The following is a 24,857-nucleotide window of genomic DNA, read 5'->3' as shown; positions in this document are numbered from 1 at the left end:
ACACATTCTCTCTCCCTCTCTCACGCATACGTACACACAAACTCACATTCTGTTTCTCACACACACACTCACTCTCTCACGCACACGTCCACATACATACACTTCCCCTCTCACATTCTCTCTCCCTCACACACACACTCGCACATTCTCTGTCTCTCTCACACACAATCTCTCATATTCTCTCTCCCTCTCTCTCTCACACACATACGCACCTTCTCAGTTCCTCTCTCAGACACACACACTCACATTCTCTCTCTCGATCTCTGACACACACCTGCACATTCTCTCACAATGTCCCTCTCTATCTCTGACAATTACACTCGCATATTCTCTCTCTCTCACGCACACATATTCTCCTATTCTCTCTCACACGCACATACACTTTCACATTCTCTCTCCCTCTCTCACACACACTCACATTCTCTATCGCTCTCTCTCACGCACTCGCACATTTTCCCTCTCGATCTCTGACACACACGTGGACATTCACTCGCATTCTCTCTCTCGATCTCTGACACACACTCGCACATTCTCTCACATTCTCTTTGTCGAACTCTGACACACACACACACACACACACACATATTCTCTCACTCTCTATCTCTTTCCCACACATATATTCTCTCTCTTACACGCACACACAGACACACACTCTCACTCTCTCTATCACACACACACGCACACACACACTCGCACTCACACACGCGCTCTGTCTACAGATAGTTTCGAGTATAAAAGGTGTCATGAAATCAGCATGGTTAATAATTATGTAATCCCAGTCTAAGGAATGGTAAACTATCAAGGGAGCGGTTTTTCTTTGGTGCATTTCCTTCATGAGGAGTCGTCGAACTCTCACAATATCTTAACGCACAGCAAAAACCCATTCTTTTTTGGGGGGCGTGGGTTGGGGGGCAAATGCCGAGAAGTTACTTACACCTTGCGATGACTACTAGTGATTAGAAATAACATAAATTGAATATCCATGCCTGTGATTCGACAGCACATCTCCCAAAAGTTGAAGAGAGACACATGAGTAGATATGTCATCAAATGCAAATATGTGTGAGAGGATTATGCTGCAGTTGCGCAGCATTTGCACATTGCTGACATAAATTGAGACTGTCTTCATGGGAAAGATTTCAATGGAGGCAAGATTTACAGTAAGTCCAGGAGACGTTTAATGCCGATACATAGCTCGTCCTACGAGGAATGTGATAGAGTTCCAGGTAGCTGTAGGGTCTAATACCGGTCAAGTGTTTGATTTTTTTTGTGTGGATCAGCATTTTGAAGATAGTGACGATTACTCAGTAAATTCCAAATTCATTCTTGAAATGGCTATGAGTAGATGCAATGACAGACTGACTGACTGGCAGACGTAATGAATGCACTGTCGGAATGAATGAATGGACGTACAGACCGAATGACATACTGAATGAAGGCACAGACTGAGAGACTTACTGAATTAATGCACATACTCAATAACCGACTGATTGGACGCAGCCGCTGATTGACTGAATGAATGGATGTACTGACTGAGCGAATGGACGATCTGACCTACCGACTGAACGACTGAATAAAGGCACTGACTAAATGAATGCATGCACTGGCAGACAGACTGCCTAACTGACTTAATAGACACACTGATATAATGAGTGAATGGACTCTGACGAACTGACGGAATGAACAGACTGACAGTCAGACTGACTGACTGGACGCACTGACTGTCTGACTGATGACGAGACGCCGAGACGCCCTGACTGATTAATTGTATGAATGCATGCACTCATGGACTGACTTGACACAGTGGATGTCGTAGTGTATGTGCAGTCACTGAGTGTATTGACGGACTGAATTATGGACTGATGAATGGGTGCACTGAATCAATGACTGACTATCTCAATGAACGCAAGGACTGACCGACTGACTGGACACACTGACTGACGAACTGACTGAATGGACACAACGAGAGACTGACTGACGGACTTAATAAATGCACTGACCGAATAACAGACTGAATGAAGTCTCTGACCGATTAACTGACAGAACTAACTCACTGACTCAATGACTCACTGACTTAGTGGACACACTGACTGACTGACTGACTGACAGAATGGTCATACTACTGACTGACTGAAGGAATGGGCTCCCTAACTCAATGACTGATTGACTCATTGGGCACATGCAATGTCTGACTGACTGAATGGGCGCAATGAATAACTGACCGCCTGAGAGGATTCACTGACTGACGGCACGAATGTCCTGACTGAATGGGTGAATGAACGCACTAACAGAATGTCTGAATGATTGGCATAATTGACGTACTGACTGAATGACTGAGTGAATGGACGCTGACTAAATTAACGGACTGACAATCGCATTAACTGACTGGACGCACTGATGGTCTGAATGATGACGAGATGCCCTGACTGCTTGATTGAATGATTGGACGCACTGAGTGAACAAACGATCTGAACGGCTGACTGACTGAGTGAACGCAGTGACTGGCTGAATGATCGCACTGACTGACTGAATGACTGAATTGACGCACTGACTGCACGCACTGGCTGTCTGAATGGACACACTGTCGAATTGACTGAGTGAATGGACGCACTGAATGAACGGGCACTCTTACTGACTAACTGCCTGTCTGGATGCAGTGATTAACTGACTGATCGCACTGATTGTCTTAATAAATGAATGCACTAACTGACTGACTGGCTGAATGGCGCACTGACTGACTAACAAAATGAACGCACTGATTGTGTAAATGGGCGCTCTGTATTACTGACTGACAGAATGAATCCACTCACTGACTAAATAGAGGTACTGTTGACTGACTGACGGAATGGTCGCATTGACTGAGTGAACGCACGCTCTGACTGACTGACTGAATGGATGTACTTACTGACTGACACACTTAATGAACTCACTGAATAAGTGCCGGACTGAATGTACACACTGACTGAATAACTGACTGAACACATCGACTGGCTGACTGAATGGTCACACTGAATGACTGACTGCACACACTGACAGACTGACTGGACATACTGTTTCACGAAATGGCTGAACGAACAAACTGACTGAATGAATTGACTCACTAACTTAATGTACACTCTGAGCGATTGACAGAATGGATGCTTTGACTGCCAGAATGATCGCAGTGATGGGCTTATTGAGTGAATGCACTGATGATTAACTGACTGACCGCATTCACGAAGTAAATGGACACTCTGACTTCCCGACTGACTGAATTGACCCACTCACTTTCAGTTTGATTGACTGACTGAATTGACAAACTGTGTTGAATAAATGATCAAAATTGACAAGAAGCAGGGAGAGGCCATTTTGTCACAAAACAAATTTTACTGTAAGGTTTTTAGCCTGGTCGTGTAGTGTGAGAACATTCCTGCTCTGATAAGACTGATCTTGCAGCTGCAAAATATATTTGCTCTTCAGATCCGTTAGCTCTGTCCCAGAGATTGCATTTTCTGTTAAAACGTTTTTTCGTATGTGTCATGTGATGTTAGTACAATTAACACGCATTCATTTTTCAGACAGCTATGATTCTGCGGTAATATAAGCACTAAGTTGCAAAACTCAATATGATTCCACTCGAGTTTCATACTTTACCTTGGTGAAGAAATCTCGGGTGATAGAATGCTGTAGTAAGAAATTACATTCTTTCTTTATTCAGTTGATAAATGAGGGTATCGCTGGATCTGCTAGCAAATATTGGCAAACTTTAATTTCCTAGACGCCAATAAGGAGTCAAACACCTTGGTGTGGTTCTGGAGTCACATGTAGGCCGGAACAGGTAAGGATAGTAATTTATTTCCCTTAAGAACATCGATAAATCAGATGAGATTTAACCTGATAATTGCCAATAGATTCATGTTTGTAATTAGTCTCTTAATTTCAGACATTTTTCTAATTGTGTTTAAATTCCATTATCTGATGTGCAAGGATTAAAACACCAGATCCAGGCAGCACTGTGTCGTCCTGCACCTTATCTATCCAGCAAAAATACCACGATGCCGTCGACTGCACCTGAATGTTGAAGTTGTCACGAATACGATTTTACATGTGTGCGAAAATATTGAATATGAATATCACAACAGATAGTAACTGATTATTATAAAATATTCCTGCTGGGAAAGGATTTGGATGGAAATGTGGTGAAAAATCACTATATTATGGTAGTTGTGATCTCCCTCATAAAACACTGAAACTAAATGCTTGATGATGAATGAGTTAATTTGATTCACCTCTGGAACTCACTTCTTGTTCATATTTTGGAACCCCCACTGTAACAGCGACACAGGTTCTTAGAGTCATGCAGCAGAAAAAAACAGAGACTTCCATCCAACACATCTGCCCTGTCAATAAACAAAACTAAAACGACTTGGATCCGCTCAGCCCATATGTCTTTGAACCTTTCCTAATCACAAAGCTGCTCAAACCTCTTTTGAATGGTTTAAATCTGCCTATCTGTTCCATTTTCTCTTGCAGGACAGTCCATATGCTACCACCCTCTATATGAAAACATTGTCCCTCATGTCCCTGTTCAACATTTTTCCTGTCACCTTAAATACATACCCTCTAGTTTTCAACTCCCCCACCCGAGTGAAAATGTTTTTGCTATTCAACATATCTGTCCGTCTCACAATGTTATAAGCTTCTAAATTGTCACCACTCAATCGTCGACCCGCCACTGCTAAAAATATCAGACTATCCAGCCTGCCGTAACTTAAAATCCTTCAGTCCCAGTAACAGCCTGGTGAATATTTTCCGAATCCTTTCCAATTAAATAATACCATTCAAATAACAGAGCAACCACATGCACAATACGCCAAACATGGCATCACCAAGGTCGTGTACAACCTCAAAATGAATTCCCATTCCTATACTCAATGTTATTAGCACGGAAGTCAAACGTGATAATACATTTATTAACCACCCAGACTACCTGTGACACAACTTTCATCGAACTCTGTGCAAGAAACCCAGATTTTTCTGTTTGACAAAACTCCCACGTCCCTGCCATTATCTGTAAATCCAACCCGTCTTCCTTTTCCTAAATGCAATATCTGGCATTTTCCTAATTGAATTCCATCTTGACAAACGCATTCTAATGTCCCTGTAAATAATGTGCGCCATTCTGTCTTCATCTATCTTCTGGCTTCAGTCCTTAACCAACTCAATCCAGCTGGTTAGTCACGATTTCCGACGTACAAAGCAATGCTTACCATCCCTAAAATGACCTTGCCCCTCCAAATACATGTAAATTCTATTTCTCCACATCCACTCCAATAACATACCTAACACTCTTGTCAGACTCATCGATCTATAGTTCCCAGACTTCTCCTTTGCACTTTTCTTCAATAAAGACATAATATTTGTCACCCTCCAGTCATTTGTAAACAGACCAGTAGCTGGAGATGATGTGAACATTTCTGCCAGGGCCTCCATGATTTCTTCCCTCGCTCATGTGATGAGTCTGCCACTTTATAAAGCTAGTTTTGGACCTGTTTGTATTTTTAACAGTTATTAAAGGCAATGGTGACGGAGAGTATAGCTTAACAATTGGATAGCTGTGGCCAGGTCTCATGGTTATGGTTTTTGCAGTTTGGTTTAGCTGTAGCAGTCAAAAAGATACTGAGTACATGGGAGTCGCAAGCTGCTTTGAAGAATTCCTCTGACTTTCTTCTGAAGTATTTTTTTGCATCTTGTTCCTCCTGCCTGCAAGGATTTGTTTGAATTTTCCCTTTTTACAAGAATTCCGTTTATGGATAGCTTCTGTTTTTCACCAGTTAATTATTGCTTGTTACTGTAGCGGGTCGTTTAAATTTTGCAACAGTGCAGTTATTCTAAATTCCTCTTTCTATTTTGTTCGTGTTCCAACTGTAGTGCTTAAATGAATTCTGTTTTGTTTAAAGCCGAGTCGTCTGATCCGTTGCATTCTGGTGGAAACACAACTCACGTCTGCCTTTAAAATGAGGAAACGTTAGTTTTGACACAAACTTCTTAAAATATATTCCAGGGTTCTGGCAATTTGAATGCTGTTGTCGAGATAGATTGTGTAATTCAAAATTCAACTTTGTGATTGTTGGACATAAAGATGGCGAGTGATAGGTGTTGCTGTCTGTTGCTCCGGGAGTTGAATACGGTTGGTTTAAACAGTGCTTTCTGAACTATTGGCTCGTTCAGTCGCTAAGAGTTTTCTGAGAGTGGAAGAATGGGTTTCAGAAAAGTTGCGCAAGGGAATGCTGTTGGAATTGGCAGCCAAGCTGAATTTGCACTTGCCTTCGTCTGTGCAAGATGGAGCTATAATTGCAGAAAATTACAGGAGAATTGAGAGCTGTGCCCACGCCAGTTTGTCTTTGTGTGCTTTTGTTCGTTCTCTTTTGCAGGTTACAGTCTCATACGACGGCTACTGAGGATCCATGGGGTTTGTTAATTTCAAACGTCATGTGGAATGACTGCCCCATATTCGCTTTGTCCTGTTTTGAAGGGAGTCCAGGTCCTCTGGTTCTGTCCAGAAAGACCCTGAAGGACCAAGGTAAATCCGAATATCACAGGAACACGGTAGGAGATACCCTAGTTCTGCCAGGTCACTGGCTAATATTGTTGGAGAAATGAAAAAAAGAGGGCGATTGCTGATTTGGTCTCGTCCAAAACAAAAATCGAAATTTGGCCAGGTACAAAAAAATGCTGTTGGGAATGCTGATGTAATTCTCGCTCCACAGCCGCAAGATACTCAACAGGGCCCTATTGTCCGGATTGTGCTGTTGAAAGCATCTTAACATTTACAAAATTAGTAAAAACAAATTTGCTTTCCCCAAGATTATGAAATATTTGATAAGCCCCAGACTCACTCTGAGGTATGCCGCGTGCTTCAAGAAACCCCGATCCATTCAATTGCCCAACATTATTTTCAATTGGCTCGTGCAAATCTGTAGTAATTATAGTTGCTTGCTTCAGGATGTCCAGGTTTCACGCGATTTGCCACACGGGACACATTGTGTATCTATTAAGGACTCCACTGCATTTCCCCTGGGTTGCAGACTAATGCAGCGGCACGAACATCTTGCTTTGAAAATGTTGTTAAAATTGCAAATGGAACGTCTGGGAGGTATTTAGATTTTGCCCACATGGTTAAGCAACTATGTTTCACAGCCAAGATTTATGAGGCTAATCTCCCTAAGTTTGATTGCATTGGAAAGTGAGTGCCTCATGGCCATTACAAGCAAGGAATAAACAAAATCTGTAAACTGAGATATGAGGAAAGTTGGAAAATGTTCATGTGTGCGTGTGAGCGGGAGGGAGAGAGAGAGAGAAAGAGAGACTGACTCAGCTGCATCTTGCAGAAAGGTTAACCGTTTGTGATTTGGTTCGAATGCACATTTGCTTGTTGGTTAATGAATGTTTGTGTTTTGTTGCCTGGAGTTGAGATCCAGGAGTGTTTTGAATTTGAATTGCATTTCGGGAATTTAAGATGATATATTTTAAGTGTATAGAACCATCAGTGATTATGAAATGAAATATTATCTCCCCACCCACCTTGTTTTTTACAGGCCATGGCTGCCCTACTGTCAATTTCTAACTAATCCCATTCATGCTTACATGAAAGCAATTCTATTTTCAATCGAAATCAGTTTAATGTGTTGTAAACCGACATGAACATTTTGATTTCTACAAAAAGAATCCACCTGAGATTTTGTACCATTTGACATCAGCATAAACTTAGTCTCAAAATCCCTATTCTTTCATGTGACTGCCAAAGACCATTTTCACCCCTCCCACACTTACATGTTCGACAAATGAAGGAATAGACTAAAGGAATTAAAGTATTGGCGCAAAAAATCGTGACCTCTGGCGCAGAATAATTCTGTTCCAGGATGAGAACAGGTCGCTGCTCAATCTTAATAAAAATCTAAACCAAGCATTGAGGAAAATCACTTCAGACTTTAACTTTTGATCATTTAGTGGTGGTATTGCATGAACTTCATTTAATTTGCTTAAATATTGTAAAGCTGTGGGTATAAAGATAGATCCAAAATATCCCGAACCAACAGTAGTGTTTTTAGAAAACGATACTAACATGTTTAATGTTGTTTAGGATTCGTTTGTTTCCATTTAATTTAAAGATTGCTGCATCGCATTGGTGATTATGAAGTACTAGTCATTGCTTTACTATTTCTCAATTACTCTCCCTCACTGACAATTTCAACATTATGTTCAGATAAATCATGTAACAAAATCAATATCCTATTGTTCATATCTGTGCCTTAGGATTCAGCCGTTATTTATGCATTCGAAGTATTATATTACCATGTGAGTAGGCAAGAGCTTTTAATGCTGCTGCAGTCATTTCACGGCCTATAGCATTGTAAATGAGCAATGATTGTCAGGCCGACTTATGGAATCTAATTTGGCATATTAAATAAGGGACTCGAACCAAGTAATTATAATGGATTTCAGAGTTGTGAACTGTGTACATGCTAAAATTGAATTTTGAATAAATAATTTCCAGTTTATATTCTACTTTTTCAGTTTTCACCTCTGAATTGCAGATAATGATTATTTTTTATTATTTTTAATAACCAATTGTATTAGCCCTGACTCTCAAAATGTGATTTTATTGGCAGGACAGATTGGTTTTATTCCTGGACACATTGTTAGTGAGCTGTGCCATTGTCTCGTGGTTAATTTGAAGCATGGATGCATAAATTTATTGCTAATTAAAGATTGGAAATATACCTTAATGGCCAGTTGAAGAAATTCCCCATATGATTGAGGCATGGAGGTATGTTAAGCAAATGGAAATCTCAAAAGCTGAGAGATGTTCATAGCTGACTGTGGATGGCTAGATGGAAAACAAATGAATCAAGAGAAACAGTATAAGGTCACTAAGGCAGAGGAATATGCAAAAAAGATTTCAAGCAACAACGCTGCAAAATAAAGAACTTACTGTTTACTCGGAACACCGAGCCTACGTCTGGCATACCGACCCTATTGGAGAATGGGGATGACACTAATCGGGATAAGGCATGGGAATTTTATACCAAGATTTATGGGCGGCACGGTTCAATTCTTGCCTCAGGCGACTGACTGTGTGGAGTTTGCACATTCTCCCCGTGTCTGCGTGGGTTTCCTCCGGGTGCTCCGGTTTCCTCCCACAGTCCAAAGATGTGCAGGTCAGGTGAATTGACCATGCTAAATTGCCCGTAGTGTTAGGTAAGGGGTAAATGTAGGGGTATGAATGTGTTGCGCATCGGCGGGTCGGTGTGGACTTGTTGGGCCGAAGGGCCTGTTTCCACACTGTAAGTAATCTAATCTAATCTAAAGCATACCCTCTAAGCCCCGAACATCTCCTGATTTCCCTCAACACATTCCTCATTACAAACGTTTCCTTCTTTTGAAAATTAAGCGTCAAGTCTCCATAGCAGATATCAAGAGGATGATTGGCCTGAGCCATCCTAAAGCCCGGGCCATCCCGTGAATCAGAGTTACGTTCATGAAGCATGACCCTGACTGCAAGAACACACCGTCCTAATTTTCTCAACCCGTCCGAAGGTTGATACAAATGTAAAGACAGCAAAATTCTGGGAGTGGCCTGAGCACGAATGGCTTTTGCTATGAGACTGAAATAAGCAACCATCTGTCTGATGGAAGTGGAATACAGCCCAGATTTGAAAAACAACCGAGAATGCATCACCTTTGTTTAACACTATGCTTTTGCAATGTATTCCTTCTGGTGTCGCCAACATGAACCAAACAATATGAGATAATCTAGGATTTCCTAATCACAAATGAGTTGAGCGGTAGATTTCTATTGTAATGGCCAGAACAAGAGTGAAGCACGATGCAAGTTACAGCGAAAATTGATTCTATCCAGCACCCTTGCGATCCCAAATGCCACATGCCAATCCTGACGTTGTTGTTTGGGACAGGATACCTACCTGAAATGCCCACCCAGCGGCCACTGCTGATCAACCCTTTCCTGATGGGAACCTGGATGTGGGGAAGACAGGCCCTTGTACTACATCTTTTGAACGAGGAACATGACCACGAAATCCCGAAGTACAAATGGCTGGCCCTTGCTTCAAATGTGGAAATGTGGCCATTGGGGAGTAATGTCCTTAATGTTAAGTTGGATCTAACACAGGGGTCATACAGTCATAGAGTCATAGAGCTGTACAGCCTGGAAACAGACCCTTTGGTCCAACCCGTCCATACCGGCCAGATATCCCAACCCAATGTAGTCCCACCTGCCATCACCCGGCCCATATCCCTCCAAAACCTTCCTATTCATCTCCCGATCCAAATGGCTCTTAAATATTGCAATTGTACCAGCCTCCACCACATCCTTTGGTGACTCATTCCTTACAACTCTCTGCGTGAAAAAGTTGCCCCTTAGATCTCTTTTATATCTTTCTCTCTCACCCAAAACCTATGCCCTCCAGTTCTGGACTCCGCAACCCCAGGGAATTGACTTTGCCTATTTACCCTATCCATGCCCCTCATAATATGGTAAACCTCTATAAGGTCACCCCTCAGCCTCCGACGCTCCAGGGAAAACAGCCCCAGCCTGTTCAGCCTCTCCCTGTAACTCAAATCCTCCAACCCAGGCTAAATCCTTGTTATTTTTTTCTGAATCCTACACTCCAAGGTCTCTTTGTTCAGCAACACTCCCTAGGACCTTACCATTAAGTGTATAAGTCCTGCTAAGATTTGCTTTCTCAAAATGCAGCACCTCGCATTTATCTGAATTAAACTCCATCTGCCACTTCTCAGCCCTGTCCCTTAGGATTCCCTCCAACAACTTGCCCACCACCGAGGTCAGGCTCACTGGCCTATCGTTCCCTGGCTTGTCCTTACCACCCTTCTTAAACAGTGGCACCACGTTTGCCACCTCTAGTCTTCCGGCACTTCATCTGTGACTATCGATGATACAAATATCTCAACAAGAGGCCCAGCAATCACTTCTCTAGCTTCCCACTGAGTCCTCGGGTACACCTGATCAGGTCCTGGGGATCTATATACCTTTAACTGCTTCAAGACATCCAGCACTTCCTTCTTTGTCATCTGGACATTTTGCAAGATGTCACCATCTATTTCCCTACCGTCCATATCTTCCATATCCCTTTCCACAGTAAATACTAATGCAAAACCTCCCCCATTTTCCGTGGCTCCACACAAAAGCCGCCTTGCTGATCTTTGAGGGGCCCTATTCTCTCCCTAGTTACCCTTTTATCCTAAATACATTTGTAAAACCTCTTTGGATTCTCCTTAATTCTATTTGATAAGGTTATCTCATGTCCCCGTTTTGCCCTCCTGATTTCTCTCTTAAGTATACTCCTACTTTCTTCATACTCTTCTCAGAATTCACTCGATCTATCCTGTCTGTACCTGACATATGCTTCCTTCTTCTTTCTGAACCAAACCCTCAATTTCTTAAAGTCATTCAGCATTCCCAATAACTAGTAGCCTTCCCTTTCACCCTGACAGGAATATACTTTCTCTGGATTCTTGTTATCTCATTTCTGAAGGCTTCCCATTTTCCAGCCGTCCCTTCACCTGCAAGCAACTGCCTCCAATCAGCTTTTGAAGGTTCTTGCCTCATACGGTCAAAATTGGCCTTTCTTCAATTTCGAACTTCAACTTTTAGATCTGATCTATCCTTTTCCATCACTATTTTAAAACGAATTGAATTATGGTCGCTGGCCCCCAAGTGCTTTCCCATTGACACTTCTTGTGTAAGTGTAATGTGTGTGTATGTGAGTGAATGTGAATTCGTGGAAAAAGGTCTGTGAGTGTGTGTATGTATCTGTTAGAATGTGCGTGGGTGAGCAGAGTCTGTGAGTGTCTGTGTATATGGTAGTCTGTGTGTCTGCGAGTTTGTGGAAGAGAGTCTGTTCAAGTTTGTGTTTGTATGCGTAAATGTCTGTGTGTTTGTGTATGCGAGGGTCTGTGTAAGTGAGTGTGCGAGTGGGAGGACAGTCCGTGAAATGCGTGTGGACGTGAGTGCGCGCGCGTGTGTGTGTGTGTGTGTGTGGTGGAGGTCGTCTGTGTAAGTGTGTGAGAGAGGGTGTGTGAAAGCGCTTATGAGTGCTTGAGCGTGTCTGCATGTAGGGGAGGAATGTCTGTTTAAGTGTGTGTGAGTGTGTGCAAAGTGTGTGTGGGAAAGAGTCTGCGCAAGTGTGTTTGTTTGTGTGTGCGTGTGTCCGTGTGAGTGTGTAGCAGAAGTTCTGTGTAAGTGCAATTGTGTATATATGAGCGTGTGTGTGTGTGTCTCTGTGGGAAGAATGTCTGTATAATTGAGTCAAAGTGTATGGGAGAAGGTCCTGTGTAATTGTGAGTGTGCGGGGGGACAATTCCTGTGTAAGTGTAATGTGTCTGTGTCGGTGAGTGTGTCATGTGTTGAAGCAGGGTTTGCTTAATTGTGTCTGAGAGTGTGACTATATGAGTCGGGTCTGTGTTGATTTGAGTGTCTGTGTTGGAGGAGTTCCTGTGTAATTGTAAGTGTGCATGTGGTAGAGGATTTGTGTAAGTCCTTGAGTACGGAAGAAGAGACTGTGCAAATGTGAGTGTGTGTGTGAGCACATGTGTGTGGATGGAATGTCTGTGCATATGAATGCTAGTGTGCAAGAATGTCTGGAAGCTTAGTATGTGCAATTCTGTGCATGTATATGTGAGTGTGATTCGGGGTGTTTGTGAGCGAGAGGGTCAGTAGTAGTCTGCGTGTGCATATGCAAGGTTTAGTGTGAGTGTGTGGATGAAGCATCTGTGTAAGTGTCTGCGACTGTGTGTGAGGTTGTGTGAGCATATAGGAGTGCGTGTGAGTGCGAATATGCGGGAGAGGGTCGGTGAAAGTGTGTGTCAGTGTGTGTCAGTGTGTGTGAATATGAGTATGTGGGTGTAGGATCTGTGTAAGTGTGCATGTGTATATGTGTGTGAGGGTGTGTGTGAGTGGGAGGCACATCAATAAAGTGTATATGAGACAATGATTATGTATGAGAGTCTGTGTTTATATGTGAGTGTGAGTAGGTGTTTGTTTTGTGGAGACGGTGCATGTCAGTGAATGTCAGTGCGTTGGAGAGGGTCTGTTCAAACGTGTGTGCTTTGTACATACATGTCTGTGAGTGTGCATGGTAGGACGATCTTTGTATGTGTGTGGATGTGTCAGTATTTGAAACGTTCCGTTTAAGAACGTGTGGGTGCATCTGTGAGTATGACATGAGGGTCTGTGTAAGTGTGTGTGATTGTGAGTGTATGGTAGAGGTTGTGTAATTGTTTGTGAATGCAGGTATGTGGGAGGAGAGTATGTATAAGTGTGCGTGAATGTGTGAAAGTCCATGTCAGAAGGACATTACAGGCGTGTGAGTGTGTGGATGAAGGTGCTGTACAGGTATGAGTCTGTGTAACTGTGTGTGTGAGCTTGGGAGGCAGCTTTGTGTAAGTTTGTATGATTTGTAAGTGTGTGAGTGTGCGTGTGTAGGAGGAGGGTTTGTGTATTTGTGTGGCAGTGTGTTAGTGTGTCTGTGTGCGAGAGGAACACTATAGCTGCGTGAGCATCAGAGTGGGCAGAGGGTGTGTGCATGTCTGAGTGTGCTCCTGAGTGACTGGGTGTGTATAAGTTCATATTTTAGTGTGAATATGGGGATGAGGCTCTCTGTTAGTGTATCTGAATGTGAGTGCGTGCCAGGAGGGTCTGTACAAGTCTGTGTGGCTGTGTGTGCCAGTGTGTTTGAGCATTTGTAAGTGTCTGTGTGCTTGGGAGACAGTCAGCGGAAGTGTGTGTCAGTGTGTGAGTGTGAGAGTGTGAGAGGACGGTTTGTGTAAGTGTGTGTAACTGTATGTGTAAGTATGTGTGAATGATTTTACGTAGATGTGAGCATGTGGGAGAGGGTCTGTGGAAGTGTGTGCCAGTGTGTGAGTATTAATGCATGGGAAGAGGGGCTGTGTAAACGGGTGTTACCGTGAATGAGTGTGTATATATGAGTGTGTTTGAATGTGTGCATGCGAAGGTCTGCATAATTGTACGTTCATACGCCTACATGTGTGTGCGTGTGTGTGTGGTTGGAGAGTCTCTGTACATGTTTGAGTGCCTGTGTGAATGTCTGGGAAAGGGTCTCTTTAAGTATGCGTGAGATTAAATATCAGCGGAAGATCGGCAAAAGTGTGTGAATATGTGAGTATGGGAACAGTGTCTGTGTTAGTTTGTGTATGGACCGGCTGGAGAACATTCTGTGTAAATGTGAGTGAGTGTGTATGTCTCTGTGTGTGTACATATGTGTATGTGTATGGGGGTGGGGGGCCAGAGTGGGTTCATGCAAGAATGAGCGTGGATTGTGTGAGTGTGTGATTGTGGGCGGATGGTCTATGTAAGTGTGCGAAAGTGTGTGAATTGTGTGTGAGAGACACGTTATGTGCAAGAGTGTGTGAGAATGTACGTGTGTGAGTGTGTATGAGGGAGGGATGTCAGTGTAAGTGTGTTCGAGCATGTGTGTGAGAGGGTGGAAGGTCTGTGTAATTAAGTGTGCATGTGCATATGCGAGTGTGTGTGGGAGAGGTTCTGTGTAACTGTGTGGCAGTGTTGACTGAGACTGCGTGTGTGTGGATGTGGGAGGAGTGTCTGTCTCAGTGTGAGTGCTCGTGATTGTTCCTATGGGAGAGTGTCTCTGGAAGTGTGTGAGTCTGGGATACCAGTCTGTGTAATTCTGAGCGTGCATGTGTGTGTGGGAAAGTGTCTGTATAACTGTACGTTAGCATGTGGAACCATGCAAGGACTGTCTGCGTAATTTTGAGTGTGTGCGCATGTGAGAGGACTGCCTGTTTAAGTTTGAGCGTTTGCATGTGCGGGACGGTCCGTGCAAGCTTTGGAGTGGAAGGAAGATCTGTTCAAGTGTGAGTCTGTGGATCGGAAAGGGTCGATTCAAGTATGTGAGAGTTTGTGTGAGTGTGGGTGTGTGGGAGGATGGTCTGGGTTGGTGTGAAGGGGCGTGAGTGCATGCGTGTGAAAGAAGGTCCATATAAGTATGTGTAAGTGAATGTATGCATGAGGAGGAGCTGTGTAAATATCTGCAATTGTGTGAGTGCGGGAAAGGACATGTCTAAATGTGCCTGAGTGTGTGAGTATGGGAGAACGTCTGCGTAAGTGCGTGGGCGTGAGAGTGTGGGAGAGGGTTTGTTTAATTTTGTAGAGTGTGGGAGTGTGGGGAAATGACTGTGTTAGCGTGAGTGTGAGAGTATGGGAGAGAGTCTGTGTAAGTGTGTATGGGTGTGGGAAAAACATCAGTGTAAGCATGAGTGTGAGCGTGTCGGAGTGGGTCTGTGTAAGTGTGTATGAGTGTGGAAGTGTTGGAGAATGTCCGTGTAAGCGTGAGTGTGTGAGTGTGGGAGAGATTGTGTCTTAGTGCATGATGGTGACAGTCTGGGAATGGTTGTGTAAGCGCCTCTGTGTGTGTGAGTTTGTCTGACAGGATCTGTGTTATTGTGTGTGAGTGACACTGTTTGTTGGAGGAGTGTGTGTGCATATGTGCGTGTGTATATGTGAGTGTCTGTGTGGGAGAGAGTCTGTGTAAATGTCTCTGAGTGAGTGAGTGTGTGGATGAGGATCTGCTTAAGTGTGTGCGAGTATGTATGCGTGAGTGTTGGAGGATGGTTTGTGTAAGTATGCACAAGTGTTTAAGTGTTGGTGAGTGTCTGTCAGTTTGTGTTATTGTATGGGAGAATGTGTTATTTTATTTGAGTTTATGCATGTTTAGAAGGTGTGTTTGGGTAAGTGTGCATGTGTATATGTGAGTGTGTGTGCGAGCGTGTATTAGTGTATGCAAGTTTGTGCGTGCATGTGGGGGAGGTTGTGTAAGTGCGTATGTGAGTGTGTGCGCACGTGTGGGATTAGGGTTTGTACCAGTGTGTGCGTGAGTGTGGATCGAAGGGCTTTTCATTCATTCGTGGGTCTTGGGTGTCAGGGTGGTGATTGAAATGGAGGGGAACTTCCCGAGTGTGGTGTTTCCTAATACCTGCAACCCTTGTACTTCTAGTTGAAGGTGGTAGTGCTTTTTAAATCGCTGTTTCAGGACTTTTGAGGAATTTGTTGTGTAAGTGCAAGTGTTTGTGTGTGTATTTGAGTGCGTAGATGGAGGTTCTATGTGAGTGTGCATGAGTGGGTGTTTGAGTGTGTGTGTCTCTGCTTGTGCGTGTCCATGTGTGAGGATGTGCTTGAGTGTGTGAGCGCAAGAGTGAATGTGTGGGTGTCTTTGACACTGTGAGTGTAAGTTTGTGAGTGTTTGTTGCGGACGTGTGTCTTTGTGTGAGGATAGGAGTGAGTATGTCGAAGAAGGGTCTGTGTAAGTGTGTGTGATGGTTTTGGAGGATGATCTGTCTTAGTGTGTGAGGATGAGACTGTGGGAAGGTTACTGTAAGCGCCTGTGCGTGTGTGAGTTTGTCGGAGAGGAACTGTGTTATTGTGTGAAAGTGTCACTGTGTGTGGGAGGAGTGTGTGCACATATGTATGTGTGTATATGTGAGTGTCTGTGTGGGAGAGAGTCGGTGTAAGCGTGTGATTGGGTGAGTGTGTGTATTTATGTGTGAGTGTGGGAGGGCGTCCGTGTGAGTGTGCGTGTGATTGTGCTAGAGTGAGTGTATGTATGTGTGCGTGTTTGATTGTTGTAAGAGCGTGTGTGAGGGGCTATTTCGTGCTTGTGGGATTACCGGTAGTGTGACAAGCAACAGAGATCATGGTTGAGGCCATCCTGGCGGTCGGGACTTGAGATACAGCGTCTGCTGAGTCACATGCGTGATTATTACCCACGGCAGAATGATTCTATCTAAACAACAGCGGGGTGCTGTGTGTATGAGGGGTGTGTGTGGTGTTTGTGTGTGTACGTGTGGGAGGTGTGTGTGTATATGTGTGTGTGTGTGTCTGTGTTTTCGTGTGTGCGTGAGTGAGGGGTAGCGTGTGTGTGAGTGTGTGTCTGGGTGTGTATCTTTGTGTGAGGGTGTATGTGTGTGGGGGGTACGTGTGTCGCGGTGCAAGCATGTGTGTGTGTGAGGGGTGTGTTTGTGTGTGTTGGGTGAGGTATGTGTGTCCGTGTATGCGTGTGTGTGCGAGTTTGTTTGTGGATGTGGATGTGTGGGGTTGTGTGGGTAAGGTGTGTGTGTTTGTGTATCCGGGTGAGTGGGTATCTGTGTGTGTCGCTGGTGCGCGTGATTGGGTGTGCAGGAGTGTGGGCATGTGGGTTTTGTGTTAGTCTCTCGGTGTGTGTCTATGTGTATGTGGTTGAGAGTGAGTGTGTCTTTGTGTTTTGTGGGTCTGTGTGTCTGCGTGTCTGTGTATCTGTGTGTGTGTGTCTGTGCGTCTGTATGTCTGTGCCTGTGTGTGTGTGTGAATATATATTAGTTCATACATGTGTGATGACTAACCACAGCAGACTCTTTGAGTCCATATAAACAACAGCAGTGTGCCAGCCTGCTCATTGTAGCTCGGAGCAGCAATCCTAACGATGTGGACATTTCTAATATTGATTGTTTGTGTCCTGGTGCTGGCGGAGCCCAACACTGCTGACAGGGAACTGCGAAGCGGCATTTATTTGGGAGGTCAGTGCAAATCGGAGAGAAGACTCTGGATGTGGGTGTAGGGGAGAAAACAAGGTTGCCATTCTGCCCGTTCAGCCTGTGCTGCCTTTTTTTTGCGTCAGGGCTGTATCGGCTTGTTTCTGCGGCATCTCAGGTCGGTTCTGTTAAGGTGAAAAAGTGCAGCGCAATCAAAAGCTTCTTCACTGCTCTTTGCTGAGTAACCGTGTGTTCGGTTTCTTAAACAGGATTATATACAACTAGAGGGCTCAGGGCTTTGGTAAAGGGTGCAGAAATGCAGTGAGGAAAGAAAACCGCCCTCACTGAGGGGTTTGGGGAGCGAACGACCTGCAAAGGGGAGCTGGGGAGTGCGAACAGAAGCCTCTATGACGAAATAATATGGAAAGGAATGACAATGAAACAACGGAATGGCGCTGGGTGAACTGCCCACTTGCTGAGCTGGCATGTACAAGCTTGGCCGAACTGCCTCCTTCTGTGTTGCGGGTGATTCCGTATCATTATAATTATATCCCCGTTCAGACATCCTTCACTCCTTCCTCACTCTCCTCCCCCCACCAACAGAGAGGCTGCTGTGAACATTACCTTTCTAAGATAATTAGGTGTAGGGAATACAAATAGGCTGCATGGCCCATCTACTCTGTTCCGCTGTTGAAGAAGATCGTTGCTGAACTGACCATCCACAATTACATCCTCAGGGCTCTCCGCAACACCTATGATCCCTTCCCTGATTACAGATCTCCCTATCTCAGACCTTTCAACACACTGAATGACGGTAAGCGTGAGGTACTGGACTTTAGGGGAGATCAAATGTAAAGTAGACGTGTCCAGGGACCTGAACAGCATATATGTACAGAGGGATCTTGGGATTCAAGTCAATGGCTCCCTGTAAGTAGCTATGCCAGTAGATAAGTTCACAAAGAAGGAATATGGCAGGATCGCCATTATTGGTCTGGTAATTGAGCACAAGAGGTACAATATCATGCTGTACCTTTATAAGAGTTTGTTTGAACAACACCTAGAACGTTGCGTTCAATGCGGATCACCACAATTACTTGAAAGATGTGAAAGCAATGGAGAGTATGCACAAGAGGATTACCCGAATGTTGCCTGGATTAGAGGACATGAACTATAAAGGATAGGGCAGAAAAACGCAGTTAAATATCACACAACCACAGGTGAGAGTCCAACAGTTTTATTTGGAAGTACTTAAATCAAATACGATTCATTCTGAATCCTATGAACCTCCCCCACATGTAAACTGACGAAGGAGTAGCGCTTCGAAAGCAAGGCTTCTAAATAAATCGTTTGGACTATGACCTGGTGTTGTCCACTTTTTAACTTTGTCCACCCCAGTCCAACACTGGCACCTCTACATCATTATCACGTGTTTTCCCGCGAGCGGCGGAGGCTGAGGGCTGACTCGGTCGATGTCTATAAAATCATGAGATGCATAGATAGAAAGTTTTTTTTTCCCCAAAGTTGAAATTTCTGTTACTCGAGGCTATGCATTTAAGTTGAGAGGGGGCTAGGACAATAAAAACTTCATCCTCAAATCTCCTTTAAACTGTCCCCTTCAACTCTATCTCTCTCGCACTCGTTTTTTCTCTCTCTATCTCCGTCTTTCTCTGTCTTTCTATCTCCATTTGTCTCTCCATTTTTTTCTCTATCCCTGTCTCTGTCTCTACTACACTTTATGATCTTTCTTTCCCTCCATCACTATCCTTAGCTCTGTCTCTGCGTATCTGCATTTTCTCTCTCTCTTTTTCGCCATCTCTATCCCTATCACTCTTTGCTTCTCTTTATAATCTGTCACTATCTCTGTCTCTGCTTCTCTATCTGCCTGCCTCTCTACTCCTATCTCTCCCTCCCTCTCTCTCTTTCTCTCGCTATCTATTTCTCGGTCTCTATCTCTCTCCCTTTAAGCCTTTTTCTTTCAACAAAATACTGTTTATGCAATGCCGGTGTCAGGCTATCTTTCACATAGTCCCGTTAGCACCATGGCAGATTTCTTGACATCCCAGATTCAAAATGAGTTGGTATGTTCTCTCAGAATTTTGCTTCCAATTGTTTGACCTACTCGGAGAACTGTGCACCACTCTGATCTACAAATTAAAATGATCCCGGCTTGTGGATCATACAGGAAAAGTTAAGGCCCAGACTGAAAACTAGCTTGTTAGGCCACAGGCGCCAACTTGTATTGTTTCTGTTGTCATTGAGGCTTATCCATGGATGTATTCAGAAGAGGTTCCAGGTATACAATTAACACGAAGAACATGGACATTTCTAAAATGTCAAATAGCTTTCTTACAGCACAAGAATTGTTGGGAAGATGCAATTTCATAGTTTAGATAGAAAGTTTCATTCTTTTAGAAGTCGCAAGAGCAGATGGATTATCACATCTCACTTAACAGTCACCCCATCTCCACACTCAATCTTCTTATTCAGCCGATTGACGAGTTGGTTTCCAATTAGCATAACGGTACATCGCCACTTTGTGTGTCAGTGCTGATATCCTTAAACAAGCTCCACAATTCTGCTCTCGGTATCCCTCACTTTTACCGTACCTAAAACACAGTGCACAATTCTGATCTCAATATTTGTCCATTACACCACATATAAAAAACCGTGCACTATTCTGTTCTCCATATCTCTCAGGTACACCATACAGAAAACATCATGAACAATTATGCTCTCAATGCCCCTCGCTTACACCACATATAATGTACAGTACACAAGTCTTCTTTCAACATTTCTCAGTTGTACCACATAAAATGTGCAGTAATGAATTCTGCTCTGAATGTCACTCAACTGCAGCAAATGTAAACAACAGTTCACAGTTCTGCGATCTGTATTTCTCAGTTTCACCACACTAAATCATTCTGCACAATTCTGCTCTCGATATGACTCAATTACACCACACACTAGCACACTGCGCAGTTGTGTTCTCAGTATCGGTTAGAACAGACTTTGAGCACTTTGGATAGCTCTTCTTTCCCTGTCCCTGTGTGAAACTACACTCCACTCTGGGTTGCACCCCACTTACAGCACTGACTGTTGATAATAATTAAAAGGCGTTTTCTGTTTCACAGGTTTCTTCAGCGATTGTGTGAGTTTGGGTGCAACTTGTAAACAAAGGCCGTGTGACAACAGTGAGACTACTCTCAATGGGATATGTGCCGGTAACAAGTACTGCTGTTGGAAAAGCTGATGAAGGGAAAACCAAATGTGTCACAGGGCGCGGGATGACTGAGGTTCAACTGATGCCCATTCTGAAATATTATGACCCACTGTTTTCTGAAACAAGGAAATAAAATTCACTGCATTGATCACTGGTTGTGTCTGTCTCTCATTGCTCACTCCGACCAGGGTGTGCTCACATTAACCAGGAGTTAGGGTCGTGGGTGTAGGGTGGTGGAAGGGGAATGACCGAGAATGGGGATGTATATTGATTTTTTGTAGCTCGGACTTAGTTACAATCACAGTCCCATCGCTACATGACAAAATGCCATGTTCACACATTGCTTAGCATGTTCAACTCCAGCTGGAATCACAGGCTGGAGAAAATCATCATCACGATGTCTGGATGTTCCAATTCTGTCAGAGATCAGTGTTTAGGTATCTGTGCACTGTTGGACAATCAATGCTTAGGCAGTCAGAACTGTCAGAGGGACAGTGCTGCGGAAGAGGGCTCTATTCGAGGGTCAGCGCAGACGCAACCGGTTCTGTCAGACACTCAGTGTTAAGGAAGTAATCTCACTTAGAGGCTCAATGCTGGGGAAGGAGGCTCTGTCGCATGGTCATTGCTGCGCATTACGGCACTGTCGGTGTGTCAGTGCTGAGGATGTGGGCTCAGTCAGACGTCAGTGGTGAGGCAGAGTGTGCTGTTGGAGGGTCAGTGCTTAGATAGAGTGTCTTATTGTAAGGTTAGTATTGCAGGAGCAGTGCACTGTCGGAGAGTTAGTGCTATGGGAACACAGCGCTATCGGAGGGTCAGTGCTGAGAAAGTGGGCATTGATGGAGGGACACTGCTGAGGGAGCGGCCAGTATTGGATTGGCAGTGCTGCGGGAGGCTTCGCGCTGAGGCAGTGTCACACTGTAGAGGGTCAACGCTGATACAGTTGGCACTGTTAGATGGTCAGTGCTGGTGGAGTGGTCACTGTTTGAGGGTCAGCACTGAGGGAGATCCACACTACCGTGGGTCAGTGCTGACTGGGTGCTGCACTATCGGAGGGTCCGTGCCGAAAGAGTGGGCACTGTCAGAACTTCAGTGCTGAGGGAGTGCAGCACTGTTGGGGTGGGGTCAGTGCTGAGGGAGAGGCGCATGTTCAGAGGTCAGTGTTATGTGTGTGTCGCACTGACGGAGGGCCAGTGTTGAGGGGCTGATTCAGTGTTGGACACTCAGTGTGAAGGGAGTGCCACACTGTCAGAAACGCAGTGCTGTGGGATCTCCGCACTGTCGGAGGGTAAGTGCTGAAAGAGCATGAACATTCAGAAGGTCAGTTTGGAGGGATTTCGCACTGTCAGACGGTCAGTGCGGAGGGAGTGCCATACTCTCTGTACTGAGGGAACTGGTAATGGCAGAGTGACACACTGACGGAAGTTCAGAGCAGAGGGAATACCACGCTGTCGAAAAGTCAGTACTGCCGCTCTGTCAGATGTGGAGTGCGGCATTGTCACATGTTGTGTGAGTGCCACATGGTCTGATACTCAGTGCTGAGGGTTCTCTGCACTGTCGGAGTATCAGTGTTCAGGGAGTAGACACTTTGAGAGGGTTTATGCTGAGCGAGTGTGTCATTCTCAGAGCGACAGCCCGAAGGGGATGCCACCCTGTTGAACATCTATGCTGAGGGAGCGCCGCAAGGTCAGAAGGTCAATGCTGAGAGAGCGCCGTACTGTTGGATGGTCAGTTCTGAGTGGGCGTGGCACTTTTAAATGGTCAGCCTGAGGGAATGCCTCTCTGATGGAGGGTAATTGCTGAGGGAATGCCGCACTGTGGGAAAATCAGTGTTGAAGGAGTGCTGCACAGTCTGAAGATTAGTGCCGAGGGATGTCCACACTGTTAGAGTCGCAGCGGTGACGGAATCAGCATTGTCGGAGGGTGAGCACTGAGGGAGTATCCTACAGTTGGAGGGTCAGTGCTGGGGGACCGCGGTTCTGTCGGAGGTTCAGTGTTGATGGAGCTTCAAGTTATTGGAGGGTCAGTGCTGAGGAACTGTGGCACTCACAGACGGTCAGTGCTGATGGCGTGCTACAATGCCAGAAGGAGAGAGCTGAGCGGGCGTTGCACTGATGGTGGGTGAGTGCAGAGACTGTGGCGCACTGTCAGTGGCGAAGTGCATAGGAAGTGCCGCACTGTCAGTGGATCAGTCCTGAATGATTGCTGCACTGTTCGAGGGTCAGTGCTGAGAGAGTGTTACACTGTCGAAATCGCAGTAGCGAGCAAGCTCTTCATTTTCTGACTGCCAGGGTTGAGGGACAGTGGCACTGTCCTAGGGTCAGTGCTGAGGAAGGCGGGAACTGTTGGTTGGTCAGTGCAGTGCGAGCTCAGCACTGTCTGAGCGTCATTGCTGAGGAAGAGCAGCACTGTTGTATGGTCAGTGTTGTGTGAGTGGGCACACTTGAGTAGTCATAGGTATGGGTGTGGGCTCTTTCGGACGTTTAGCACAGGGGAAGTGAGCACTTTCAGACTGAGGAAGTGCCGCATTCTCGGAAGTCAGTGCTGAGGGGGTGTCCCACTGTTGGATGGTCAGTGTTGAGGAAATGTCTCACTGTCAGAGGGTCAGGACTGAGTGAGTTCCACAATGCCGAAGAGACAGTGCTGAGGGAACTCTGTACTATTGGAATGTTAGTGCTGAAGGATCTCCAATCGTCAGAGATTCAGTGCTGTGCGAGCACCCCACTATTGTATGGTCAGTGCTGGGGAAGTACAGGACAGTGCTGAGAGAGTACAGCCCTGTCATAGGATCATTGCTGAGTGAGTGCGCAATGCTGGAGGATCAGTGCTGATCGTCATTGCTGATGAGGTCCCGCACTATAAGGGGAAGTGCTGATGGAGCTCTGCATTGCCAGACGGTCAGTGCTGAGGCAAAATCCCAGTATCAGACGGTCAGTGCGGAGGGTGCGCTGCTCTGTCGCCGGATCAATGTTGTGGGAGTGGGCACTGTTGGAAGACCAGTGCTGAGGGAATGCTGCACTGTTGGTTGGTTAGCGCTCAGGGAGCCTCGCGCTGTCACAGGATCAGTGCTGAGGATGCGCAGCACCTCTTCTTGGTCAGGGCTGAGGGAGTGCCGCGCTGATGGAAGATCAGTGCAGAGGGAGCGCTGCATTGTTGGTGAGTCAGTGCTGAGGCATCGCCGCGCTGGCAGAAGATCAGTGCTGAGGAAGCGCAACACCATTGGTGTGTCAGTGGTGAGGGAGCTCATAACTGATGGAGTGTCAGTGCTGATAAAATGCTACACTGTCGGAGGGTCAGCAATGGTGGAACTCCACATTGTCGCAGGGTCAGTGACAAGAAAATGGGGCACTATTGGAGGGTCAGTGCTGAGGCAGCTCCGCATTGTCAGAGAGTCAGAGCAGAGGCAGTGTCCCAATGTCAGTGGGGCAGTGGTGATGTAATGGGGAACTGTTAGATGGTCACTGTTGAGATCGCGGCGCACTGTTGGATGGAAAGTGCTGATGGACGGTGCACCATTGCCGCGTTAGCGTTATGGGAGCACCACACTGTTGAATGTTCAGATACAAGGGAACGTCGCACCTTTGGATGGTCAGTGATGAGGGGATTTTGCACTGCCGGAGGGACAGTGCTGAGGGAGCTCCCACTATCAGAGGGTCAGTGCTGATCGAGTTGCGCATGGTCGGATGGTCAGTTCTGAGGGAGCACAACAGTGTCGAGCGTCAATGCTGTGGGAGTGCGCAATTGGGAGGATCAATGCTGATAGAGCCCTGCACTGTTGGAAGGTCAGTGCTGAGGAAACGTAAGGTTTTCCAAGGCTCAGTGCTGAGGGTTTGTTGAACTGACACAGGGTCAGGCTGAGTGACTTCGGCTATGTTAGAGGGCAAGCGCTGAGGGTGTGTCGTACTGTTGGATGATCAGTCCTGAGGATGTGTGCCACTGTCAGCGAGTCAGTGAATGGCAAGCACGGCTCTGTCATTGATTTAGTGTTGAGGTTGCACTGCTCTGTTGGCGGGAGTGTCCCATTGTTGTAGGGTCAGTGCTGTGGAAGTGCCATACTGTCGAAGACCTCCGCACAGTTG

At 45.3% G+C, this 24,857-nt stretch overlaps 1 pseudogene; it reads left to right on the top strand.

Annotated features, from left to right (window-relative positions):
- The window catches only part of LOC148138208 (uncharacterized), a 35,925-nt pseudogene that overhangs the window by 3,924 nt on the left and 7,144 nt on the right, over positions 1 to 24,857 (top strand).

This window comes from Chiloscyllium plagiosum, unplaced genomic scaffold (genome assembly GCF_037043375.1).
Source record: "Chiloscyllium plagiosum isolate Xiang-an unplaced genomic scaffold, Cpla_swu_hap1 HiC_scaffold_41, whole genome shotgun sequence".
NCBI classification, from domain to species: Eukaryota; Metazoa; Chordata; class Chondrichthyes; order Orectolobiformes; family Hemiscylliidae; genus Chiloscyllium; species Chiloscyllium plagiosum.
This window is presented reverse-complemented; position numbering and strand designations above follow the sequence as displayed.